Genomic DNA, 25,625 nt, shown 5'->3' with positions numbered 1-25,625 from the left:
AAGTCGGACAACGCCATGAAAGTATCAAAAACAATCTTGTTTCTAATTCCCTTCTGTATGTAGAAAAGGGTATGGCAAGACATGTGGCTAAAATAGATGTACACTCACCGGCCACTTTATTAGGTACACCATGCTAGTAACGGGTTGGACCCCCTTTTGCCTTCAGAACTGCCTCAATTCTTCGTGGCATAGATACAACAAGGTGCTGGAAGCATTCCTCAGAGATTTTGGTCCATATTGACATGATGGCATCACACAGTTGCTGCAGATTTGTTGGCTGCACATCCATGAGGCAAATCTCCAGTTCCACCACATCCCAAAGATGCTCTATTGGATTGAGATCTGGTGACTGTGGAGGCCATTGGAGTACAGTGAACTCATTGTCATGTTCAAGAAACCAGTCTGAGATGATTCCAGCTTTATGACATGGCGCATTATCCTGCTGAAAGTAGCCATCAGATGTTGGGTACATTGTGGTCATAAAGGGATGGACATGGTCAGCAACAATACTCAGATAGGCTTTGGCGTTGCAACGATGCTCAGTTGGTACCAAGGGGCCCAAAGAGTGCCAAGAAAATATTCCCCACACCATGACACCACCACCACCAGCCTGAACCGTTGATACAAGGCAGGATGGATCCATGCTTTCATGTTGTTGACGCCAAATTCTGACCCTACCATCCGAATGTCGCAACAGAAAATGAGACTCATCAGACCAGCCAACGTTTTTCCAATCTGCAATTGTCCAATTTCGATGAGCTTGTGTAAATTGTAGCCTCAGTTTCCTGTTCTTAGCTGAAAGGATTGGCACCTGGTGTGGTCTTCTGCTGCTGTAGCCCATCTGCCTCAAAGTTCGACGTACTGTGCGTTCAGAGATGCTCTTCTGGCTACCTTGGTTGTAACGGGTGGCTATTTGAGTCACTGTTGCCTTTCTATCAGCTCGAACCAGTCTGGCCATTCTCCTCTCACCTCTGGCATCAACAACGCATTTCCACCCACAGAACTGCCGCTCACTGGATGTTTTTTCTTTTTCGGACCATTCTCTGTAAACCCTAGAGATGGTTGTGCGTGAAAATCCCAGTAGATCAGCAGTTTCTGAAATACTCAGACCAGCCCTTCTGGCACCAACAACCATGCCACGTTCAAAGGCACTCAAATCACCTTTCTTCCCCATACTGATGCTCGGTTTGAACTGCAGGAGATTGTCTTGACCATGTCTACATGCCTAAATGCACTGAGTTGCCGCCATGTGATTGGCTGATTAGAAATTAAGTGTTAACGAGCAGTTGGACAGGTGTACCTAATAAAGTGGCCGGTGAGTGTATATACTGTAGTAATAACTAGAGATGAGCGAGTAGTACTCGATCGAGTAGGTATTCGATTGAATACTACGGTGTTCGAAATACTCGTACTCGATCAAGTACCACTCGCTATTTGAATGGAAAAGTTTGATGCAGAACCAGCATTGATTGGCCGAATGCTATAAAGTCGGCCAATCAACGCTGGTTCTTCTCCTACCTTTAGAAGTCTTCTCCGTGCAGCTTACCCACGGCGTCTTCTGGCTCTTCATTCACTCTGCCAGGCACCGGGCCTGAGCAGAGCCGACTGCGCATGTCCACTTGTAGTGCGGGCATGCGCAGTCAGCTCTGCCCAGGCCCGATGCCTGGCAGAGTGAATTCAGAGCCGGAAGATGCCAGGAGAAGACTGCTCGGAGGATCCAGCCCGACCATCACTCGTGGACTTGGTAAGTATAATTTGATCGAACGTTGCCTACCCCTGAAACGAGCATTTTTCCCCCATAGACTATAATAGGGTTCGATATTCGATTTGAGTAGTCGAATATTGAGGGGCTACTCGAAACGAATATCGAACCTCGAACATTTTACTGTTCGCTCATCTCTAGTAATAACACTAACAGTATTTTAATACCATGTACTATAAAGGTTATCAGTGCCTAGTCACTGTTACTTAAAACACTCATACTAATATCAGATGATGTTTTGTAGGAACTATTAGGGCTGGCATTACTATAGTGTATAGCAATTGATTTTCCACAACTGTATAGGCACTGGTATGTTTGCTGAGTAGACACTAAACATACTTTGCAGGCAATCAGTTATGGTTAGCATATTATTATTATTATTATTATTATTATTATTATTATTATTATTATTAGAGAACCTACTACTAAATGTACAGATATAATTATTAGTAAAACCCTATCAGAAGTGATTTGTGTATGGCACAACTGAATCTCAATTAGTACTAGCAGAAATAATAATGGACACATATGGTTGACACAACTAAATAAGCACTACAATACAAAGTGAAATATCTGGCTAGAGCTACAATTCAAGACACCTCTAGGAGCGCATATAAAAAAGAGTATTTCATATTATTGGTGCCGGGTACTGGGAGCTTTGTCAGTAGCCTGCTGGCTTTCTCCTGCGCTCTTAGCTCTATAAGCCAGGCATACATGCTCTCACAGCAGCAGGCCTAAGGCAGCAGCAAGTCACTGCAAAGTGATTGGTGATTATGGCCCCTTTATAGACATCAAGAAGATGGGAGAATACTGGTCAACCTAGAACTATCCCTAGATGTCATCACTGACACTGGATGTGCAATGTAATCATAAAGTAGGTTGTTTCTTAAACAATCTACCAAGTCTTTTATGTTGGCACAGACTTCCAATTCACAGTCCCAGGGAGAAGAGTTGTCCTTACCCCATCCAGACTCTTGGAGATCAAAGTGACCAGGTGGTACTCCTCCTAACGTGGTGTAGTCCAATTGAGAAAGAGGAACCGCACACACCCGAGATTTATTCACAGCACACAATTTTTTATTCAAACAAAAACAACCATCACACATTGCTGTACTGCGTTTCAGGACAATCTACCACTTTTTCAAGTGGGATTTGGTGTTAGAGTGAATGCCTTTTTTTCCAGTGAGTGATATATCCACATCCAACCCTGATGCTTGCTCAGATAAGATAAGATAATCCTTTAATAGTCCCACCATGGGGAAATTCAGTGTGCTACAGCATCATGGATAGCACAGTAGTAGGGTCCATTCACACGGAGTAAATGCGCGCTCATTTTGGCAAAATACACTTGTAAAGAATACACGTGTAAAAATAAGACTCCCATTGACTTCAATAACATTTCTTTACACGTGTAAAAAAATGCGTCAAAAACACGTTATGTTTTTTGGCCTGCTTTTTACATGTGTAAAAAATGTCATTGAAGTCAATGGGAGTCTTATTTTTACATATGTATTCTTCACACGTGTATTTTGCCAAAATGACCGTGTGTTTACTCCATGTGAATGGACCCGTATATAGCAAGAGAGAAACACATGCAAGCTCATAGCACATAGAGAAATACTAGGAGTCATAGCAACTATAAAGAAAGAAAAAACTTCAGGATCATTCAGTTCTCTGTGCGAAGAGATTTTGATAATACAGCGCAACCGCGGTTGGAGGACATGAGGAGGGGGGCACAGCACAACATGTAGACATAACAGGCAGAATCATCTATTTGCAGAGGTGGGGCACATATGCAGCTAGACCGATAACATGTGGTGCTTCCTTTGGTAGGTAGTAGGATATCATGCTTACATCTGATAGTTCAATATCTTGCATCAGCACTATCGTTCCTTAACCACAAAAATGCCCCCCAAAAAGTGCAATGCCTTTCATTGCACGTCCTCCTCCTTTCTTCTTACTGCTGTCATGTGTTGTATCCACCCAAGGAAGTCTGAAGCCATCCAGGGAGACAGGGTGCTGATTATTCCTCCACACTATCCAAATCTTTTGCCATACTTCCTTAACTTGTGGATGGGGGGAGGGATGGTAACAAAGGGTGTAACAAAGTCTCCATTTGTCCCCAGGAAAAAGAAATTCCAGTCAGCCAACCACAGGCATCTTCCAAGCATAAACAATACATGCCAAAACTTTTCCCTGAAAGAAGGAATACGCAAATACAAGTTTCTCTTCCATGCTTTGTCTGCCTCCCATTGTTCATGCTTCCCTTAGCTCGTGGGGGGATGGTAACAAGGCTATAACAAAGTCACCACATATACTTGTGGGGAGATGGTAACAAGGCTATAACAAAGCCACCACATGTACACTCCATTCAGCCAACTGCAGACACCTTCCAAGCATAAACAATAGACACAAAGAAAAATAGTCCACAGTACAGCATCATATGATGCTTATTGTTGTTTGAATAAAGAATTGTGTGCCGTGAATAAACCTCGGATGTGCGCGGTTTCTCATTCTCAATTGAACTTTAATACTTTAGGAGTGTTACTTGGCATGACTTCGATGTCCCCACCGGAATGGTCACTTTCCATTTCCTCCTCTTCCACCTCCTCCTCCATTTTGCCCCATCCGCGCTGCAGCAATGGGACGCAATGAACTTCCCCGCTAGCCTCTTGTGTAACAATGAGATCATCTGCCACTTCGCCATCCTCCTCCTCTTCTTCCTCCCTCAATATACGCTGTGAAGCGGACAGGAATGTGCATTGACTATCCTGCTGGGATGGTTCTGTTCCTGTGCCTGACTCCTCAGCATATAATGCGTTATCCCTGATGGCGATGAAAGATTCTCGCATCACACACAGGAACGGGATTGTGACACTCATGAGTGCGTTGTCACAGCTGACCCTCTTGGTGGATTCCTCAAAGACACGCAAGATCTCGCATAAGTCTGCCATCATGAAAGCACATAGTGAAATACTAGGAGTCATAGCAACTATAAAGAAAGAAAAAACTTGGCCACTCGGTGCAGAAACTGCAGGAGCTGACTCTGAGGCACCCTTGGGTTTTGGAGATGGTACTCCATCAAGGGTCTCTGCTGCTCACACACTCTGCTCAACAGGTGGTATGTCGAGTTCCAGCATGTGGGGACGTCGCATAACAGCCGGTGTTCTGGCAGATGGAGGCATTGCTGGAGGCTTTGGAGGCTAGCAGTGGCTACTGTAGACTTGCCAAAGTGGGTGCACAAACTTTCAACAGTAGCTCTGGTAAATTGGGGTACCTTTTTAAAAAACGTTGCACCACTAAATTGAAAATGTGGGCCAAGCATGGAACGTGTTGGAGGTTGGCAAGCTCCAGAGCCGCTACCAGGTTCCGGCCGTTATCACACACGACCATGCCTGGCCCCAGGTGCAGCGGCACATCAATGAGGGCATCCCTTACCTCGGAGGCAGTGTGCTGTCTGTCCCCCAAGTTGATGAGCTTCAGCACGACCTGCTGTCTCCCCACTCCTGTGCTGCAGCATTTCCAGCAGGTAGCTGGGGTTGATGTGATGGCGGAGGCGGAGAAGGAGGAGGAGGGTGGTGGTTCAGAGCTCCTGCCAGGAATGTTGGGCAGGGAAATGAGGTGGACCGCCCCAACTACATTCACCCAGTGTGCCGTCAGTGAAATGTAGCTTCCCTGTCAGCATGCACTTGTCCACGTGTCGGTGGTCAAGTGGACCTTTGTGCAAAGCGCGGAACTTAGGGACCGCCTGATGTTGCTTGACACATGTTGGTGCAAGGCGGGGACGGCACAGTGGTAGAAGTAGTGATGGCTAGGGATGGCATAGCGAGGTGCCGCATTTGCCATCAGGTCACGGAAGACTTGAGTTTCCACAAGCCGGAACGGCAACATCTCCTGGGCCAGGAGTTTGGAGATGTGCGTGTTTAAGGTTTGTGCATGGGGGTGGGTAGCATTTTATTTTTGCCTGTGCTCAAACGTTTGGGAGATGGTGGGTTGCTGGGAAGAGGCGCATGACGGTGCAGGAGAAGGAGCTAAGGCAAGAGAAGGAGCTGAGGCAGGAAAAGGGGAGGATGAGGGAGAAGTCTCCAAAGTATCGGAGGCAGATGTGGAGGGGTCCTGGCTGTTGGTCTGGACAGCACTGGCAACAGTGGGAGAGGCAGTGGCGGCAATGCAGGATGACGATTTTCCTGCATTTGCTCTCTCCCACTGAGCCCATTGATTGCTTTCCAAATCACGGTGCATGTCAGTGGTCGTAAGGTTGCTCTTTTCAGAGTGCAGAGTGTGCAAACCGCACTATATTTGTCCTCCGCACATACATTAAAAAATTTCCACACCACCATTGACCGTGGCCTCGATGTGGGAGTTTTTCTAGGCTGGCTAGAATAGGGAACATTTTGGGCCCTGCTGGCTGTGGCCTGGCTTCGGTGAAGCAGCTGTCCTCTGCCTCTACACATGCCTCTGCCTCTAGCCACCCTCTTTGGTGCTACACTTCCCTCCACATCTACACTGCTTTCCCCGCTTGACATCCCCCTGTCCAGGTCGGGTCAGTGTCCTCATCGTCCACCACCTCCTCTTTCAATTCCTCTCTCGGCTCCTCTTCCTCCTGCACACCGACCATGGCAACAGGTTGCCCTGATGGCAACTGTGTCTCGTCATTGTCGTCACTGAGGGTCGATTGCTGGTCAACTACAACAACAGGAGATGGCAGATGCTCCAGTGTTTGGATATCAGGACACAGAAACTCATCTGGTACCTCCTGTGATTTGGGACATGGTGGGACAGAGAGAGGGACAGTGAATGGACTCGAAAACAGCTCCTGGGAGGTGGGAAAGGTGGGATTAGTTTGCTGGGAAGATTGGGCATGTTGTGAGGAAGGAGGACCAGACTGTTGAGTAGGAGGAGAAGTTGAGGTAGAAGCTGAATGGCTGGTGGAGAATGTGCTGGATACATTGTCCACCAGCCATTATAACACCTCTTCCTGGTGCTCGGGCCTAGTTAGGGTTGTACCCTGCACCCTACTTAATGTGGCCATCAAGCCGGGGACTGTGGGGAAGCACAATGCTTGCTGCCGCAGAGCAATAGGCATGGGAGACGCTGTTGGTTGACCACAACCTTGTTCCCCAGGTACATTTCCACGCCCCCATCCTCATCCCCGTCCTCGTCCCTTTGCGCTAGCCTTGCTCATTTTCAGATATATAGTAAGGCCCTTTTTATGGTCTATACACCGAGGAAGGCTGCTTTGAGCGTATATAGTCAGACTGAATTGCTCTGTATCCCTGTTAGGTGTTTGTGGGGACACTGCCTGCAAAGTTGGGTTGAGCGTATATATCTGGACTGAATTGCTCTGTATCCCTGTTATGGGGGAGACACTGCCTGCAAAGCTGGGTTGAGCTTATATATCTGGACTGAATTGCTCTGTATCCCTGTTTTGGGGGGACTACCCGTGGAAAGCTCGACTCCTCTCCCTGCAGTATATAGCTCCGAAAAGAGCTCTTGGTTTTCTTCCGTTTTTCCCTGCCTACTGGAAGCTAATACCTATCTCTCACCGTAAATGTCACGAAGATGGCGGCCGATGTTCTTATAAATCAGAGGTCACATTTTTTTCAGCAGCCAATGGGTTTTTTCAATTTTTTTCAATGCCACCGTTGTCGTAGTTCCTGTCCCACCTCCCCTGCACAGTTATTGGTGCAAAAACGCGCCAGGGAAGGTGGGTGTGGATACAAATTTTTAATGCGTTTGCCTCGTGGTATTCGATTGGAAACAAATACCTCGAACGGCCTGATATTCGATCGAATACCTATTCAATCGAACGGCGTTCGCTCATCTTTACATATGATGCATTTTTTACTACAATCACAAATTCCTGAATGTTCTCTACAATTTTGCATTAAGAATTTTCGGAAATTTTATATAATTTTGGGTCATACAGCACAGGTCACATCACACATGTGTGACATGAAATGTATAGTTATTTTGTTTTATTTCATTTTGTTCAAAAGGAGGGGATAACAATTTGTATGTGATATCTGTAATGTGTAATTCTTCTTCATTGAATTGGATAAAGTGTGATAGGGACACTAATATGCATGTCCGCAATATTCATATATATATATATATATATATATATATATATATATATGTTAATATTAAATATGGAATGCCAACTGTAGTGTGTGTAGCGCAAGCAATATAAAAATCATATCAAATCAAATTCTATACCAGTTAATAACACTCTTTTATCTCAAAGAGAGGGGTTAAACCAGGCTAACATTAGTAAAAGAAATGTGTAGAACCTTGTAATTAAATGCCATCAGGTCTCAGCAAAGACTAGGTAGTCCTAGAGTATAAAAATAAGAAAACCTCATTTTATGTTATTATTCTATGAGTCAGAGACTTTATGTCTCGAAACGCGTCAGAGTCTTTTAGGGGGTCCTTTTGTTTTTCTTTTTTTTTTTTCCACTGTATGCATTTATTTTTATTTTGAATGGATTAAAAGTTATACGAGACTTGTAGACTTCAGTGAGATGCCAGCTTGTTCTTTCTACATGTAGAGATCAAACATAAAAGACACATCTGCTGCTATTTCTTCTAGCCCCTCTTTCCTTTGTATGTAAACTGCATGCTATATGGTTAGAAATTCATTGTGTTGGATTCTCATAGTCTCCAAAATCTGAAGTCCTGCTCTGGACATTTGTTGCATGACGAATATGTTTAATCCTCCAAGGGAGGAAGAATTGTCAGAACTAAGCTCGTGTGATGAACTAATCCTGTCATTCGGGGATGAAGCGAGAAGTGAATTAGAAGAATTCATAAAGTCATTTCCTTGGTGATTAGCTATGATGATGTTGACACTAATGCAGTTTTTGCTCATTTCACTAAGCATACATGCTATGTGCACTGAGGAAAACATTGATCAAACAAAGAAAGTACATATTCTATTAATGCGTCTCAGACATCTTTTCAGAACTGACTCTGAATCACAGCCATGAGTACTTCATTATTGGCTGATTTGAAGCTACTTATCCTTTTTCATAAAGAAGAAAGAAAAGTATTAACCATTCAACCCGCTATGTAAGAAGTGCATTGAAAATAGCCTGGATCAAAAACTGATGTTTTTATGTAAAAATATACAATTTGCATTTCATATACAGATGAAGCAAGCATTAAAGGGGTTATTCATATACTGCTATTGATGATCTGTTCTTAACATTACAGAGCAATCAATTGGTTTCTGATGGTTTTTCTTAAAAATAAGACAGTCATATGCAGTATATCTAATACTGTCTAAGCTCTAGACTACAGGACATAGTTACATCCTTAAATAGGTGCCATTCTCTATCCCCCACGGTTACTGAGCTATAAGTACAGTTAGTTTTGGTGCCTGATGTTCTATTTAGATTCTCTCTACTATCAAATGGGTGGTCTTAGACCAGAGCAGGCAACAATGTTTCTGGTCTCTCTGACACTATTGTCTTCTGACTGGGTTGTGTCCAAGAGCTCTGCATCATGCCCACCTGCACCTGCTTGACACTACGCACCTGACAGTAGAGAGCCAAATTATCATATCTGGCACTGAAAATAACTGCACTGTTGCTCACAAATGGTGGGAGCTAGAAAAAAAAATAGAGGAACAGCAACTATTATCCTAGGATACATGACAATATAGGTGTAAGGGAATTGCTAGAGGAGCAATTCCCCTTTAGCTGCTGGAAAACCCTTGAGGAAGGGACACAACAAGACAATGAGCCCTAAGCTGAACCCACTGCTGTCCCTTCCTGCTTGCCTCACTGCCTTAGGCGGCAGAGGACAACTAGTCGACAAAGTCCTTCCAGTATAGGTGACAATACAGAACGAAGACAAGACAAACAACAAGGGAGGTCATCTAGCCAAGGGTCCAGTAACAGTCGAGCAATGCAGTACAGAATCAAACTCCAAGAGAACAGTCAATAGGGAAAGTCAGAGGTCAGAGATCAGTAATAATAGTAGCAGACAGAGAAGCTAGCAGGGACAATTTCTAAGGACAGAGTCTTAATAGCCAGCATGGCTGTGTGGGCGGATGGCCTGTATATAGAAAGCCCAGGACTAGCCCTAGACTTGATTGGAAGACAGGCCGACAATCACAAAGGCAAGGCTAGAATTAACCATTTGAAAAACAGAGAGAAAAAAAGTACAGGAGAAGGGTGTTCAATTTCTGAGATAAAGCAGTGTTCACACAGTGCAATGAAAAACACTAAGTAGTGAATCAAACTGGACACGCCTCCTGCGCTGCATTGTGTGAGCAGAGGGTAGCACCGAAACCCAAACAGGCAGAGACTTTACAATAGGATTATAGCTATGGAAGTGCTCTTACTTGATGCCATGATCAATTGAGACCACAGCTTGGAAGGTGTTAGTTTGTATGGGGACACACACACACCATTTTTCAGCCCTTTCCTGACATCCGCCTTAATCCCAGCAATCAGTGTCAGAATATGAGGACTTTAAGAAAAAAAAATATTTTTTTCAGTTTTGTTTTTTTGTTAAGGGAATAAAATGTAAATAAAACCATATAAATGTGGTATCCCTGCAATCCTACCGAAACATAGAATATAGAATATACTGTACATGTCATTTTGGATGCACAGTGAACATCATAAAAACAAAGCCTGCAAGAAAGTCACACAAATGCGCTGTTTCTCCAATTCCACTTCATTCTGATTTTTTTTTCCAGCTTCCCAGTACAATATACAGAATTATAAATGGTACCATTATGAAAAACATTTTTTTCCACAAACATTGGCATCCATATGGTGTCTTGGTGTTTCAAAAAAGGTGAATCAAAAACGAAAATCAAAAAATGCCCATGGCGGGAAGGGGTTAAATCAATCAGTACACCAGCAACGTCATAGCAGGTTGTTGATTGATTGTCATAGCAGCTGGAAGCCTATTGAAATCTCCTAGTTTAGGCTCTGTACTGGCAGGTGTGTAGTGTCAGAGCTCAGAATCCCAAGCCGTAGGGGCATTCATACGGAGTAACGCGGCGCTGATTCTGGCACAATAACTCGCTTAAGAATCAGCGCTGCAAAACAGAACCCCATTAACTTAATGTGTTACACATGTTAAACGGAACCCATTGAAGTCAATGTGATTCTGTTTTGCAGCGCTGATTCTTACACGAGTTATCATGCCAGAATCAGCGGCGCATTACTCCGTGTGAATGCCTCCTTACCTGTTCCTACCTGACAATACTCATATGACAGAAGAGAGCCATAATAGGCACCAAAAGTAACAGCAGTTATTGCTCATGAGCGGGGGAGGAGGGCTAGAGAAAAAAAATTCAACTGTGCTGGTATCAATGGCGCAGCGACCATTAGTTGCAAAGCGTTGGACTTGGCAGAGGTAGTGAATAGTCCTCTTTAATACAAAGTATTTTTTCTCTGTACCACAGTATGTATGATCCACATTGTACAATATCACCTATTAAAACCTGACTAGTTAATTGTTTTATTCTTCTCTAACTATCCAGTGTTTGTGTATATTTGTGTAGGCTATGCATGAAAGCAGAACCCCAATAAAGCACCTGTCACACTGTGATGTATGACTGTTCCTTAATTGCTTTACTTGGTAAGATTTTTATTTTTTTAATAAACAATTGTATTAAGCTCAAACAGAGACAACCGTGCGCTATCTGCAAATTGTTTGTGCTCAGTCAAGCATGCCATGCTTTGTGTTGTCAGTTCCATGGAAATTGAGAGGCTGTTTCCACTGGCAACAGGAAGAACTGAGGATGGATTTTAATGGGGAAGAGATATGCAAATTGCCATAGGGTTTTAGAGATCAACCCCAGGTGACTGTCAGATGCATATTCCTACAAATGACAAGCAAATACGCATTTCTGTAAACAGGCTCCTGCTTGAAATCTGTATGTGGTAGCAGTTCAGTGAAGAGAAATGCTGGATGCTAGAATTTCACCTGTCTCTGCGCCATTAAAAGCAGATTCACACAAATAAGCAATTTTAGCCACCGTTGACTAAGATTTATAATATGTTTTCGTGGCTACATGGAAACACATGAATTACTAAAAAGTTGTGTTGTATTGCAAATTAATTTAATGTGAGGTTTATTTGATTATGATGTTGGTTTAAGGGCTTACAGAATCCATGTGTATTACTTCCTGTTATGTCCGTACCCATCATTTGTCAAGGATCAAAGATGTGCTGTACATCATTTATTATAGTTCATTGGGATGTCCGGACCTAAAATGAATCCCCTCAAGTTCTAAGCAAAGGGGGACTTTGGACTCTTGAGAGTATTTATTCTCTGTATGTAATTTCATGGATATAGGGTGGGGTGGTTCTACTTTGAGAAGACGTTGTCTTTCTGTGTGAAAGGTGGTTAGGCTAGGCTCTATGACGATATGTAACGTCTAGAGATGAGCGAGTAGTACTCGATCGAGTAGGTATTCGATCGAATACTACAGTATTCGAAATACTCGGACTTGATCGAGTACTACTAGCTGTTCGAAGTTAAGATTTGATGCAGAACCAGCGTTGATTGGCAGAATGCTATACATTGCCAATCAACGCTGGTTCTTCTCTTACCTTTAGAAGTCTTCTCCCTGCGCAGCTTCCCCGCGGCATCTTCCGGCTCTGAATTCACTCTGCCAGGCATCAGGCCTGGGCAGAGCCGACTGCGCATGTCCGTTTGTAGTGCGGGCATGCGCAGTCGGCTCTGCCCAGGCCCGATGCCTAGCAGAGTGAATTCAAGGCCGGAAGAGGATGCGGGGACGCTGTGCAGGGAGAAGAATCCAGCCCGACCCTCACTCATGGACTTGGTAAGTAGAATTTGATCGAATGTTGCGTACCCATGAAACGAGCATTTCCCCCCATAGACTATAATGGGGTTCGAAACCCGTGCGGCTGTTCGAATCAGATTTCAAACCCCAAACATTTTAGTGTTCGCTCATCTCTAGATTACTAACGTCCTGTCTTGCTGTCTTTTCATTTCTCTCTCACTAGAATAAATGGCGGAAACCTTTTCATCGGCATGACGCCATTATCCTCACTTGTCATCATTCCTGTAGCCTTCCATTCCTCTGACACTAGTCTAAATATCAATTGGTAAAATTGATAATGAGCTGCAGTGCAGGAAAAATGGCTTTGTAGTAAGCATGCCATATTTCAGAAAAATCTGTATGGCTATTCCTTATTAAACATATTAGGATTCATCTACTCCGTGTAAATCTGCTATATCTAAATGGAATTATTATCCGAGCTACACATCTCACAAAGAAGATATTTTACCTTCCAAATTTATCCGAAATGTTTTAACCCCTTAGTGACCAGCCTGTTTTGGACCTTAATGACCAAGCCAAATTTTGGAAATTTGCCCTGTGTGACTTTATCAGTGAATAATTCTGTAACAGTACTGTATATTGCATTTAAGCAATTCTGATATTGTTTTTTCGTGACATGTTGTACATTACCGAGAAGGTAAAATTAGACTGATATAACTTGCATAAATTTATTTAAAAAAAACTCGCAAATGCTGAAAATTTTGAAAATCTTATTTTTTTTTCCATTTTCAGCTGTGATTTCTCACATATACACAATAAAACAGGGCAAAAAAGTTAGTAGTTATATATTTCCAAATGTTCCTTTTGTGTTTCAAGCATATTTGAAATAATTTTAGCATATTTGAGTAATTTAGATAATTTACAATTTTATAAGCAAATTTGGGAAATTTTGAGTATGTGATTTTTCTGGTAGCAAGCTATGTTTCCAGACAGGAATAGGTGGCATAATGATAGAACCTCCCATTAAATGGCCCAATTTGTAAAACTAGACCCCTTCAGGTATTCTTTGAGGGGTATAGTGAGTATTTTGATCAAACAAATATTGTTTTGCAAGAATTATTACAAATGATTACATTTTCATTTTATTCAAATGTGTGTCATTTTAAAGGCATTCTTTTGCACACAATACATAAAAAAAGAAACACACCCCAAAATATATCACCCCACTTATCCTGTGTTAAAAAATGTACACTTTGTGGCCTTAATCCTATGTACGGATGCACGGTAGGGCCCAAAAAGAAGGGAGCACCAACTAAATTTTAAGACACAATTTTTGCTTGCAGATATTTTAGGCCCATTGCACATTCAAACAAGATTTGAGTTACCAAAACAATTAAAACCCCCCATAAATGACACCATTTTATAAACTAGACTCCTTAAGGTATTCATTGAGGAGTATAGTGAGTATTTTTACCCCCTAGGTTTTGAAAAACTTTGCCTCAAACAAAACAATTTCATATTTTTTATACAAAAGTGTCATTTTAAAGGCAGTTCATTTGCACACCTCACATAAAAATTAAGAAACACACCCCAAAATATATCACCCCACTTGTCCCATGCTCAAAAATGTACACTTTGTGGCTTTAATCCTATGTACGGACGCATGGTAGGGCTCAAAAAGAAGGGAGCACCAACTGGATTGCAGGGGATTCTATCATTAAAATCACATTTTTTTTCGCGATCATATGTAGGAATAACCTTAAAGAGGACCTTTCTTCAGTTGGGTACATGCAGTGTTATATACCGCTGGAAAGCCGACAGTGCGCTGAATGCTAACATAGTTAGCTGAAAACCTGGTGAATTTCGGCACTGATAGGGTTAAAAACCTATCCTAACTGCCTGACGTAATTTTACTATAGGGTAGTCAGAAAGAACCTGTCAGTGCCGACATAATTTTACTATTGGTCGTTAAGGGGTTAAGTGACCAAATGTTAATTACACAGTATATATATATATTATATATCTGCGCAGCATGGAGGTTGTATACATTATGGCTCTACTTATTGTGCTTCATTACACAAGAAGAAACCATCGTACAGAATCTAACGCAAACAAAAAACTGGATGTAGGATCCTAAGAAAAGTTATACTAAAATTTTCTGACATTATATAGACTTACAGGCCTGTACCTCTATCGTATAAGAAAGAGGAAGCAGGATTACTTTAATGCATATCCTTATGTCAGATGTCATCTTCTTATACGAGGAAAATAAGGCTTCATGATAGGAAGTTTGCCCATCAACGAACACCAGCTAAGCAAAATTTCACAGATTTGCTGACCTCTAGTTAAAACTAGGATCAGAATCAAGTCATATGTCTTTAATAAATTAGACCATACGTTCTGGGATAAGGAAGGTTAAAAAGTAGGAGAATGCAGACAAGCTTCAGTCTTAAATAAGATTGTTGTCCAGTTGCAATAAAAAAGGGACAATGCTGAGAAATGATATAAAATAATAAAAACAGCATTACTTACGGTATCTATTAGATCCAGTGTTGCTGCTTTGGTTCTCCCCACCAGGCATTACAGACATCATATTGACACACATGCCCAATAAGTTTTGCTTATTTTCATAGATTTTTTTGTTTTGCTGAAATTGGATAACCCCGTTGCGGTTTTGGAAATCGCAGCATATCAATTATAGGTATAATTGAAGGCAAAAGTCTTCAGAGGAAACATTTGCAGACTTTGTGTAAAAAACACTACGGGAAAAACCACAATGCAGTTCCACTGCGTTTTTTTCACTGTGATTCACTAAGTGGGGCCTTAACATTACACTGGCATGTGAGCACTGGTCCAACATGCCAATAGACAGAGACTAAGAGTAAGTTCACATGTGGTTTTTTGGATCAGAACCTGAGGCGGAGGCATCCAGCGGCATCCAGCTGCGCACTCCGCTCCGGATTAGGCCTAATGAATGGGCCTAGTTCAGAGGAGGGAGTGTCTTCATGCCGAATTGCAAGGTGACTCAGCCTGAAGAATTAACATCTGGCTTCTTTTTTCCGGGAGTCGGAAGAAACAGCCCCTGGAAAAAAATCCTGAGCGGCTCCCATTGATTTCAATGGGAGCCGTTTTTTTTGGTCAGGATTTTGACGCAGATACGGCCTCAAAATACTGACCAAAAAACTATGTGTGAACTTACCCTTATTTATCTACCATAAAGATAACAGATTTTGCACAGATATGGATTTTTATATTTTTTTATCAGTATGTTTTTGAAGTATGGGAGGAACTCCACACAAACACAGGGAGAATATACAAACTCCTTGCAGATGTGGTCCTTGGCAGGATTTGAACCCAGGACTCCAGTGCTGCAAGATTACAGTGCTAACCACTGAGCCACCATGTTGCCCCCAGATATGGCTTCTTAAAGATGCCAGTCACCTGCTGACATATTGTTTTTTTTTTTTTAGGCAATACTGTAATGTAAAAGGAAACATGTAAAATAATTGTTGTGATTAATGGCAAACATTTGAGGTGCTTTAGGCCGAGTGTTTTTCTTTACCCAAAAGGGACGTCAGAGCTTTACAGTCCAATAAAATGTTTTGAACGCAATGAACGATGAAAGAGGAGAGAACATTTCAATAGCATTGTTAGGAGGCTGCTTGGTCTGTTGACTGCTCTGCTACAAGACATTAAAGATTAAGAATCAATAGAAAGTGATTCATTATTATGGGATGTGTTTCCATCACCCCTCAGTATCATATCAGTTAGCATCGCGGAGTGTCTTTCAGTGTGTTTATTCTGCTCTTACTTGCCTGGCAGCTTTTTCAGAATGACTAACCGCCCGAGATGTGCACGTTTGGTTGTGTAGCAGTAACATTCTCCTGACTTTATCTATTACCAGTGAAGCATATTCTACCAGTAAATCGAAAAAAGGACATAGAAGAACGAAACTTGATCAAACTCGAGATAAACAGTATACTGAGAGCTTGTATCATCTCAGCACAGACATTCTGCACAATGTTTGGCTTTAAATTCTTCTATTTCTGCTACATCTGGTATATAACTTTTCTATCTGATACATACAGTATATGTGTAAAGAACAAGATCATATAATATCCTCCTACTATTGTTGGGGGGGTCTCTTTTCTAAGTGGTTCAGTGATTGCCATCAGAAATCCAGCGATCTTAACCTCTTCTCGCAGATGACATTTTTTGAGTTTCAATTTACATATCTGACTCCCCGCCTTCCAAACCCCATAACTTTTTTATCATTCCGTTCTCAGAGCCATATGAATGCTTAATGTTTGTGGGACAAATTGTTCTTCATAATGGTATCATTTATTATTTTGTACAATGTGCTGGGAAGCTGGAAAAAGATTCAGAATGGGGTGGAATTGGAGATAGTTTTATTTACATTTTAACCCCTTTAACTTTTTTATATGTCCGAGTATAAAAATTTTGCGCGTTATACGCCCGTAACGACACATTGAAATGAATGTGATCTGTTTTGAGCGCTCACATTATGACATATGTATACGTGCCACAATGCGTGCGCTTTAACTCCATGTGAACTAGCCTTAAGGGTGTAGTTTCCAAAGCGTGATCACTTTTTTGTTTTTTATTGTATTGGTACTCTAGGAGTTCTGCAAATGCTACATGGCACCCAAAAACTATTCCAGCAAAATCTGCATTCCAAAAGCCAAATTGTGCTCTTTCCATTCTCAACTTGTGTAAGTTAAAGTGTCTCAAAGTAACTGCCATTTAAATTTGAAAATTTTTGTATAATGATCGGAGGCCCGGGAGAGATAAGAGAACATAAAAAAACACAGTTACTTACATCTCTGTGCTCCATACAGGCTTTGGGCCTAGTTGTTTGATGTCCCTGACGTCACTTGACCGGGACCTGCATCCCGAGTCATGTGATATCCTGATGTCATTGAAGATGGCTGACACCACCGAGGACTGCAGCGAAACGGGGGATAGGTAAGAGATAGTGTTTTTTATGTTTGTATTCCCCCCTTCGGTCTCTGATTATTATTGTTCTCTGGGGTCTGAAAAGACCCAGAGTATAATAATTGTTCATGGGTGTCCACAGTGGGGCATAATACTGTGTGCAGGGGCCACTATGGGGCATAATACTGTGTGCAGGGGCCACTATGGGGCATAATACTGTGTGCCGGGGCCACTATGGGGCATAATAGAGCGCACAGGAATGTGAGGGGGGGGGGGGTCAGTGGGCGAGCTCGTCGGTGTCGTTCGTGGGGGGGGGGCATTTCAAAAGTTTGCCACGGGGCCCCACCACTCCTAGTTACGCCACTGGCGGTGTCTTTAAGGGGTTAAGAAGAGTAGTCCCTTTTTGTGCCTCAACATGCCCCTTTTGTGATGCTGACACTGTCTATGCTGGCTTTGACTCTTTTTGGAATGTGACATAACATAAAGTGCCCAAGTCACATATTAAATGACTGCTAACCCAGTGAAATATGAGTCTTTTTTGGGGGGTTTGGGAGAATTGCCCAATCTTCTGGGAGTCCGGCAAGTCACTCCTCTTGTCAGTAGGGATTTTAAGTATGTTATATGGCCCAAATGTGGTTGTAGTTTCCCAAAATCTGAAACGTTACTGGTTTTTAACTATCCTTGTCTTGTCTTCAGTGTTATCCTATCAAGTAGTAATAACCTATATGATTAATTGACAAGTATTGCAACCATGGAAAAATATCTTTACTTATTGATAAATATACTTTTCATGTAATATTCACACACTAATGTGAAAAACCAATCACTCCAGTATTCTAGGTCATGCTGGAAGATGTTTGTTTTCCTATACATGAGGCTCCCATATGTTACGATAAAAATGGAAACTTCTGTCGCTGAACATAAACAGTCTTTGTGATGAAATCACAAGATGGAGATGATTATCTGTTCACATAAATCTGCCAAGAAGTCCTAATGAGTATTTGTATAAACCATTAAACAGCAGAGTCTCCCATTTTCATCTCACTATCATATAAAAGGAAATTGTGATGCAAAGTGGTGGTGTCTATGAAATGTCTGCACACTGCAGCCGTTGTATGAATACATCTGGAGATTTACGTAAGGCCCATGATCAGTCATGACCTTTGCTCAGCATTTTAATGGAGACTGGCCTTACTTTTCAGTGTGTACACTACAAATAGAAATAACTTGCTGCATACTGTACAGAGCATGATCACTATCATGTAGAATGGTAGATGCAACAAAAGGTAAAGATGTTTTGAAGAAACCCTTCTTCGATAAATTCTGCATAATCTTTCTTTTGCGGTCTATTCAATGCCATCTGCTGTTTAGGTAGGTTCCCTGATAACCTATGTTCAACTCCTTAAAGGGGTTGTCCATTTTCAGACCAGTATTGTGACGCAAATGTTCTATATAAAAAAAAGTTATGCAATTTTCCAATGGACTTTTTCTATTAATTTCTCACAGATTTTTCTAGTGCTCTGCTTTCTGTCATTCGTTCATTTTATATAGCTCTCTTCAAGTCAATAAAAAGCTGTCCATGGTCATGTGATATACAGACTATTGTCATATGATGAATACATAGGTGCACAGTAGATGTTTGATTACTAGGATGTGACTATATCGAGTGGTACACCTGTGTGTTCACCACATGACCATGGACTATATATCACATGACCATTAGAGGTTCGAAATCCGATTCGAACAGCTGCGCACTGTTCGGCTGTTCGAACGGATTTCGAACCCCATTATAGTCTATGGGGGGAAATGCTTGTTTCAGGGGTACGCAAAATTCGATAAAATTATACTTACCAAGTCCACGAGTGAGGGTCAGGCTGGATTCCCCTTGATGTCCTCTCCCGGCGCAGCGCCCCCCACGGCGTCTTCCGCCTGGAATTCACTCTGCCTAGGCATCGGGGCCTAGGCAGAGCCGACTGCGCATGCGTGGTTGGCTCTGCCCGGCCCGACGCCTGAGCAGAGCCGACTGCGCATGCGAGGGCATGCCCGCGCATGCGCAGTCGGCTCTGCCTAGGCAAGATGCCTAGGCAGAGTGAATTCCAGCCGGAAGACACCGCGGGGACGCTGCACGGAGAAGACTTCTAAAGGTAAGAGAAGAACCAGCGTTGATTGGCAGAATGTATAGCATTCTGCCAATCAACGCTGGTTCTGCATCGAACCTTAAACTTCGAACAGCTAGTAGTGTTCGATCGAGTATGAGTATCTCGAATACCGTAGTATTCGCTTGAACATCTACTCGATCGAACACTACTCGCTCATCTCTAATGACCATGGACTATATATCACATGACCATGGACTAGTTTTATTCATTGTAATTAAGTAGAATAAATGATAACAAGCAGAGATCTAGAAAACTAAGAGGATTTGATACATAAAATATATTGGAAAACTAGCAGTTACCCGCAACTTCGTCTGGGGGTTGGCGGTGGCGCCGAACCGCTTATATTTCTTGTTCTCCCATGTCTGCCCCCAGTTTCTTGTCCCCCCATCTCTGCCCCCAGTTTCATGTCCCCCCTTTATCTGCCCCCAGTTTCTTGTCCCTCTATCTCTGCCCCCAGTTTCTTGTCCCTCCCTTCATCTGACCCCAGTTTCTTGTCCCCCTATCTCTGCCCCCAGTTTCTTGTCCCCCCTTTCATCGGCCCCCAGTTTCTTGCCCCCCATCTCTGCCCCCAGTTTGTTGGCTCCCCATCTCTGCCTTTAGTTGCTTGTCCCCCCATTGCCGCCCCCAGTTTCTTGTCCCCCTTTAATCTGACCCCAGTTTCTTGTTCCCCCTCATCTCTGCCCCCAGTTTGTTGCCCCCCATCTCTGCCTCTGGTTTGTTTTCCCCCCCATCTCTGCCCCCAGTTTGTTGTCCCCTCATCTATGCCTCCAGGTGCTTGTCCCCCATTCATCTGCCACCAGTTGCTTGCCCCCCCTTCATCTGCCCCCAGTTTCTTGTCTCCCCATCTCTGCTCCCAGCCTCAGGCCCTCCATCTCTGCTCCCAGCCTCAGGCCACCCCCCATCTCTTCTCCCAGCCTCAGCCCCCCCCCATCTCTGCTTCCAGCCACAGGCCCTCCCATCTCTGCTCCCAGCCTCAGGCTCCCCCCATCTCTGCTCCCAGCCTCAGCCCCCCATCTCTGCTCCCAGCCTCAGGCCCCCCCAGTTGCTTGTTCCCCCTTCATCTGCCCCTAGTTTCTTGTCCCCCCATCCCTTCTCCCAGCCTCAGGCCCCCTCCCCCCATCTCTGCTCCCAGCCTCAGGCCCCCTCCCCCCATCTCTGCTCCCAGCCTCATGCCCCCCATCTCTGCTCCCAGCCTCAGGCCCCCTCCCCCCATCTCTGCTCCCAGCCTCAGGCCCCCCCATCTCTGCTCCCAGCCTCAGCCCCCCCATCTCTGCTCCCAGCCTCAGGCCACCCCCTCATCTATGCTCCCAGCCTCAGGCCACTCCCCCCACATCGTCCCTAGTGTAGTTGGACTTACCTTGCCACGCTCCACCGCTGCTCTCTCCGCTTGCTTGCTGTTCATCAGTGTCAGGCGGCTGGCTGCGTGTGGCGTATAGGAGGCAGAGCGAGGGCGTTAGGTTGCTATGACAGCCGGAGCCTCGCTCTGCCTCCCTGGCCTGTCAGGCGTGTACTTGTATTGCAGCCTAGGCAGGTAGACTGCAATCCAGGCGCCGGTATCATACAGTGCATTGGCGAATACCAGCGCCTGTATTGCAGGGTACCTGCCATACGCAGCCAGCCGCCGGACACCTTTGTGCAGCGAGCGAGTGGAGAGCGCGTCGGGGGAGCATGGCAAGGTGAGTTCAACTACACTGGGGCCAATGAAGCTGGGGAATGTGGTTGCCCCCCCCAGGACACCCCAACCCCCTGTGCCCGCTGCACTTACCTGTAGTATGTCGGGTGCAGCAGCTTCCTCCGTCCGAGAGCTGTGTAGGTGGGCTGGGACAGCTGCGGCGCCGGGAGCATGTGGGCTTCCACCATCTTCCTTAGTGTTTCCATGCTGAATCGGCACACCCACCTTCAGCCCCAACCTATGGTGCCGCAGCCCTGGCTCCAGAGCCCGCCCACAGCAAGCCATGCACCAATAGGAGGTGCTTGCACAGACCAGCGCTGGCAGAATGCCAGCTTCTACAGCCGAGCCCGGAGGATTGTTTGGAGGGTCACGGTGGCGATTTGGGGTGAGTGACCCAAATTTAAAGTAGCCTACTACCTTTCCCTGGCAAATATGTGTGTGTGTGTGTGAAATCTCCCCAAACTCCATTCAGCCGTTTGGCTGTGATTGAGGAACAAACATCCAAACATCCAAACACACAAACCCACAAACATCCAAACTCAAAAACTTTCACCTTTATAATATTAATAGAATTGTCTAACTTTATTATACAAACAATATCTTTTGTCTCTCAGTATTGGTCTGAAACTGGATGACTCCTTTAAGGGGAGGTTTAATATAAAAAGCTCATCAATATCAGGTCATTCAAGGTGTAGCTCCTAGCACCATTCATCAGATTAACCGGTTAAGGACCAGGCCCAAAAGTATGTTAAAGACCAGGCCTCTTTTTTCAAAACTGACATGTGTCACTTTAAATGGCAATAACTTTGAGACGCTTTAACTTACACAAATGAATTTGAGATTGTTTTCTTGTAACACATTATACTTCATGTTAGTGGTAAACACTAATCAATATTTTTGCATTTATTTATAAAAAAAACTAGGAAATTTGATGGAAATTTGAAAAAAATTGCAATTTTCAAAATGTGAAATTATCTGCTTTTCAGGCAGATAGTCATACCATCCAAATACATGAATAAATATTATCTCCCATATCTCTGCTTTATATTGGCATCATATTTTGATTGTCTTTTAATTTATTTTGGACGTCACAAGGCTTACAAGTGTAACAGCAATTTTCCAGATTTACAAGAAAATTCTCCAAACCAATTTTTTAGGGACCACTTCAGTTCTGAAAGTAATTATAAAGGCCTGTATAATAGAAACCCCCATAAATTACCCCATTTTCAAAACTGCACCCCTCAAATTATTCAAAACAGCATTTGGGATGTTTGTTAACCCTTTAAGCATTTCATAAGAATAAAAATAATATGGCAGTGAAATTTAGACATTTCATTTTTTTCACTAATACATTCATTTAGACCCAAAATTAACACATTCACAAAGGGTTAAAGGAGAAAATGCATCTGACAGTTTATTGTGCAATTTCTCCCGTGCACAGAAATACCCCACATGTGGGTGTAAACTGATTTTTGGGCACACGGCAGTGCATGGAAGGGAAGGAGCGACACTGGGTGTTTGAACAGCAGATTTTGCTGGAATAATTTTCAGCGCCATGCCTTATTTGCAGAGACCGTAGAGTACCAAAACAATGGAAACCCCCCCAAAAGTGACCCCATTTTAGAATCCACACCCCTCACAGAATTCATCAAGGGGTATAGTCAGCATTTAGACCCTACAGTTGTTTCACAGATTTTACTAACATTGGGATGTGTAAATGAAAAATTACTAAAATGTCACTTTATCTCCAAAGTTTTCATTTTCACAAGGGGTTAAAGGAGTAAAAGCCCCCCACAGTTTGTTAAACAATTTCTCCTGAACACGGCAATACCCCATATGTGGCTATAATCTGCTGTATGGGAACATGGCAGGGCTCAGAATGGAAGGAGCGCTATTTTGCTTTTGGATGGCAGATTTTGCTGGAATTATTTTTAGGTGCCATGTCGCATTAGCAGAGCCCCTAGAGAACCAATACAGTGGAAACTCCCTAAAAGTGACCCCATTTGGGAAACTACACCCCCCACAGAACATATTAAAGGGTAGAGTGAGCATTTTGACCCTACAGCTGTTTCACAGATTTTATTAACATTGGGCCATGAAAATGAAAAATTACTTTTTTTCCAACAAACTGTCAATTTAGCCCCAAATTTTTAATTTTCACAAGAGGATAAAGGAGAAAAAGCTCCCTAAAGTTCGTTACACAAATTCTCCTGAACACAGAAATGCCCCATATGTGGTCATAATCTGCTGTATGGGAACATGGCGGGGCTCAGAATGGAAAGAGGGCTATTTGGCTTTTGGAGGGCAGATTTTGCTGGAATATTTTTCAGGTCCCATGTTGCATTTGCAGAGCCCCTAAAGTACCAATACAGTGGAAACCCCCTATAAGTGACCCCATTTTGGAAACTACACCCCTCATAGAATTTGTCTAGGGGTAGAGTGAGTATTTTGGCCTCACAGGTGTTCACAGATTTTATTAACATTGGGACGTGAAAATGAAAAATTACTTTTTTTCCCAATAAATTGTCCATTTAGCGCCATAGTTTTAATTTTGCAAATAGTTTAAGAATTAAAAGCCCCCCACAGTTTGTTACACAATTTCTTCTGAACACGGCAATACCCCATATGTGGCCATAATCTGCTGTATGGGTACATGGTGGGGCTCAGAATGGAAAGAGCGCTATTTGGATTTTGGAGGGCAGATGTTGCTGGAATAGTTTTCAGGGGCCATGTCGCATTTGCAGAGCCCCTAAAGTATCAATACAATGGAAACCCCTCAAAAGTGACCCCATTTTAGAAACTACACCTGTCAAGGAATGTATCAAGAGGTATTATCCTTTTGAGCCTAAAATGCTTCCCAAAAATTTAATGTACAAAATGAAAATTGAAATTTTTAAAAATATGCCATTTCGGTGCCCAATACGTTGCACCCACTTTGTGTTGTCAGAGACCTGCACTCCTAAAACTATTAAGGGGCCATCCCGGGGGTCAAAAAATTATATATGTGGGTGTAAACTGCTGCTTGGGCACACAGCAGGGCTCAGAAGGGAAGGACCACTGTGCGTTTTAGCTTTTGGGGTACAGATTTAGAGGGACATTCTGGGTGCCATGTTGTTTTTGCAGAGCCCTGGAGGTGCCAGTAAACTGGAATTCACCAAGAAGTGACCCCATTTTGTAGGGGCAATTTTAGGGTCTCTGCAAATGTGACATGGTGTCCAAAAACGAAGAATCTAAATCTGCACTCCAAAAGCACATATTGCTCCTTCACATCTGCGCCCTGCTGGGTACCCAAATAGCAGTGTATGCCCACATGTATGACACTGGTGTACCCCGGATAACGGACTTAATACCAATATGTGGGTAGAATCGGCTGTTTGGGCACAGCCGGGGACAGAAGGGAAGGAGCGCTATTTTGGTTTTTGGAGCACAGTTTGGTTTTTGGACGTCATGCCACTTTTGCAAAGCCCCTGAATTGCCAATAAAGTGGAATCCGCAGACATGTCACCCTATTTTGGACACTACCCCACTGATGGGATTTATCAAGTGGTGTAGCGAGAATTTTTAACCCTTGAGTGTTGCATTTATTTAGTTTCCAGAAATGAAATCGCAACTGATAGAGAAGTTAAAAATGAAAATTTTACAGATTTGCCATTTCAGCGTGCAACATGTTGTGCCCGACTTATGTCAGCAGAGACACTCCAAAAACTGTTAAACGGGTATCCCAGGCACAACAGCTTTTAGAGCGATCATCTCTGATACAAGGTGGACACAACATATTACGCACTGAAAGGACGTATTCCTGGAAAAATGGTCATTTTCACCTCTCACAATCCGCTTCGTATTCATTTATGGATAATAAGTTATAGCAACACTTGGGGGTTAAAAATGCTCTCTGTACCCCTGGAGAAATCCTTCAGGGGTGTAGTTTCCAAAATAACGTCTCATATCAGGGGATTCCACTTTACTAGCGTTTCAGCTCTACAAAAGTGTCATGGCATCCAAAAACCAAACCGTCTGTGCTCCAAAAACCAAATGACCCTTCTTCCCTTCTGTGTCCGGCTGTGCCCTAATATCAGTTTATACCCACATATGACATTACGTGCATTATCCGGGGTACACCAGTGTCATACATGTGTCATACATGTGTCATAAACTGCAGTTTGGACGTACAGCAGGGCGCAGAAGGGAAGGAGCGCTATGCGGCTTTTGGAGTACAGATTCAGATGTTTGGTATCTGGACGCCATGTCATGTTTGTAGAGCCTGTAAGGTACCAGAAAAGTGGATTCCATGGGGCACCAGGA

Source organism: Leptodactylus fuscus, chromosome 1, assembly GCF_031893055.1.
Source record: "Leptodactylus fuscus isolate aLepFus1 chromosome 1, aLepFus1.hap2, whole genome shotgun sequence".
NCBI classification, from domain to species: domain Eukaryota; kingdom Metazoa; phylum Chordata; class Amphibia; order Anura; family Leptodactylidae; genus Leptodactylus; species Leptodactylus fuscus.
Note: the sequence above shows the minus strand (reverse complement) of the source record.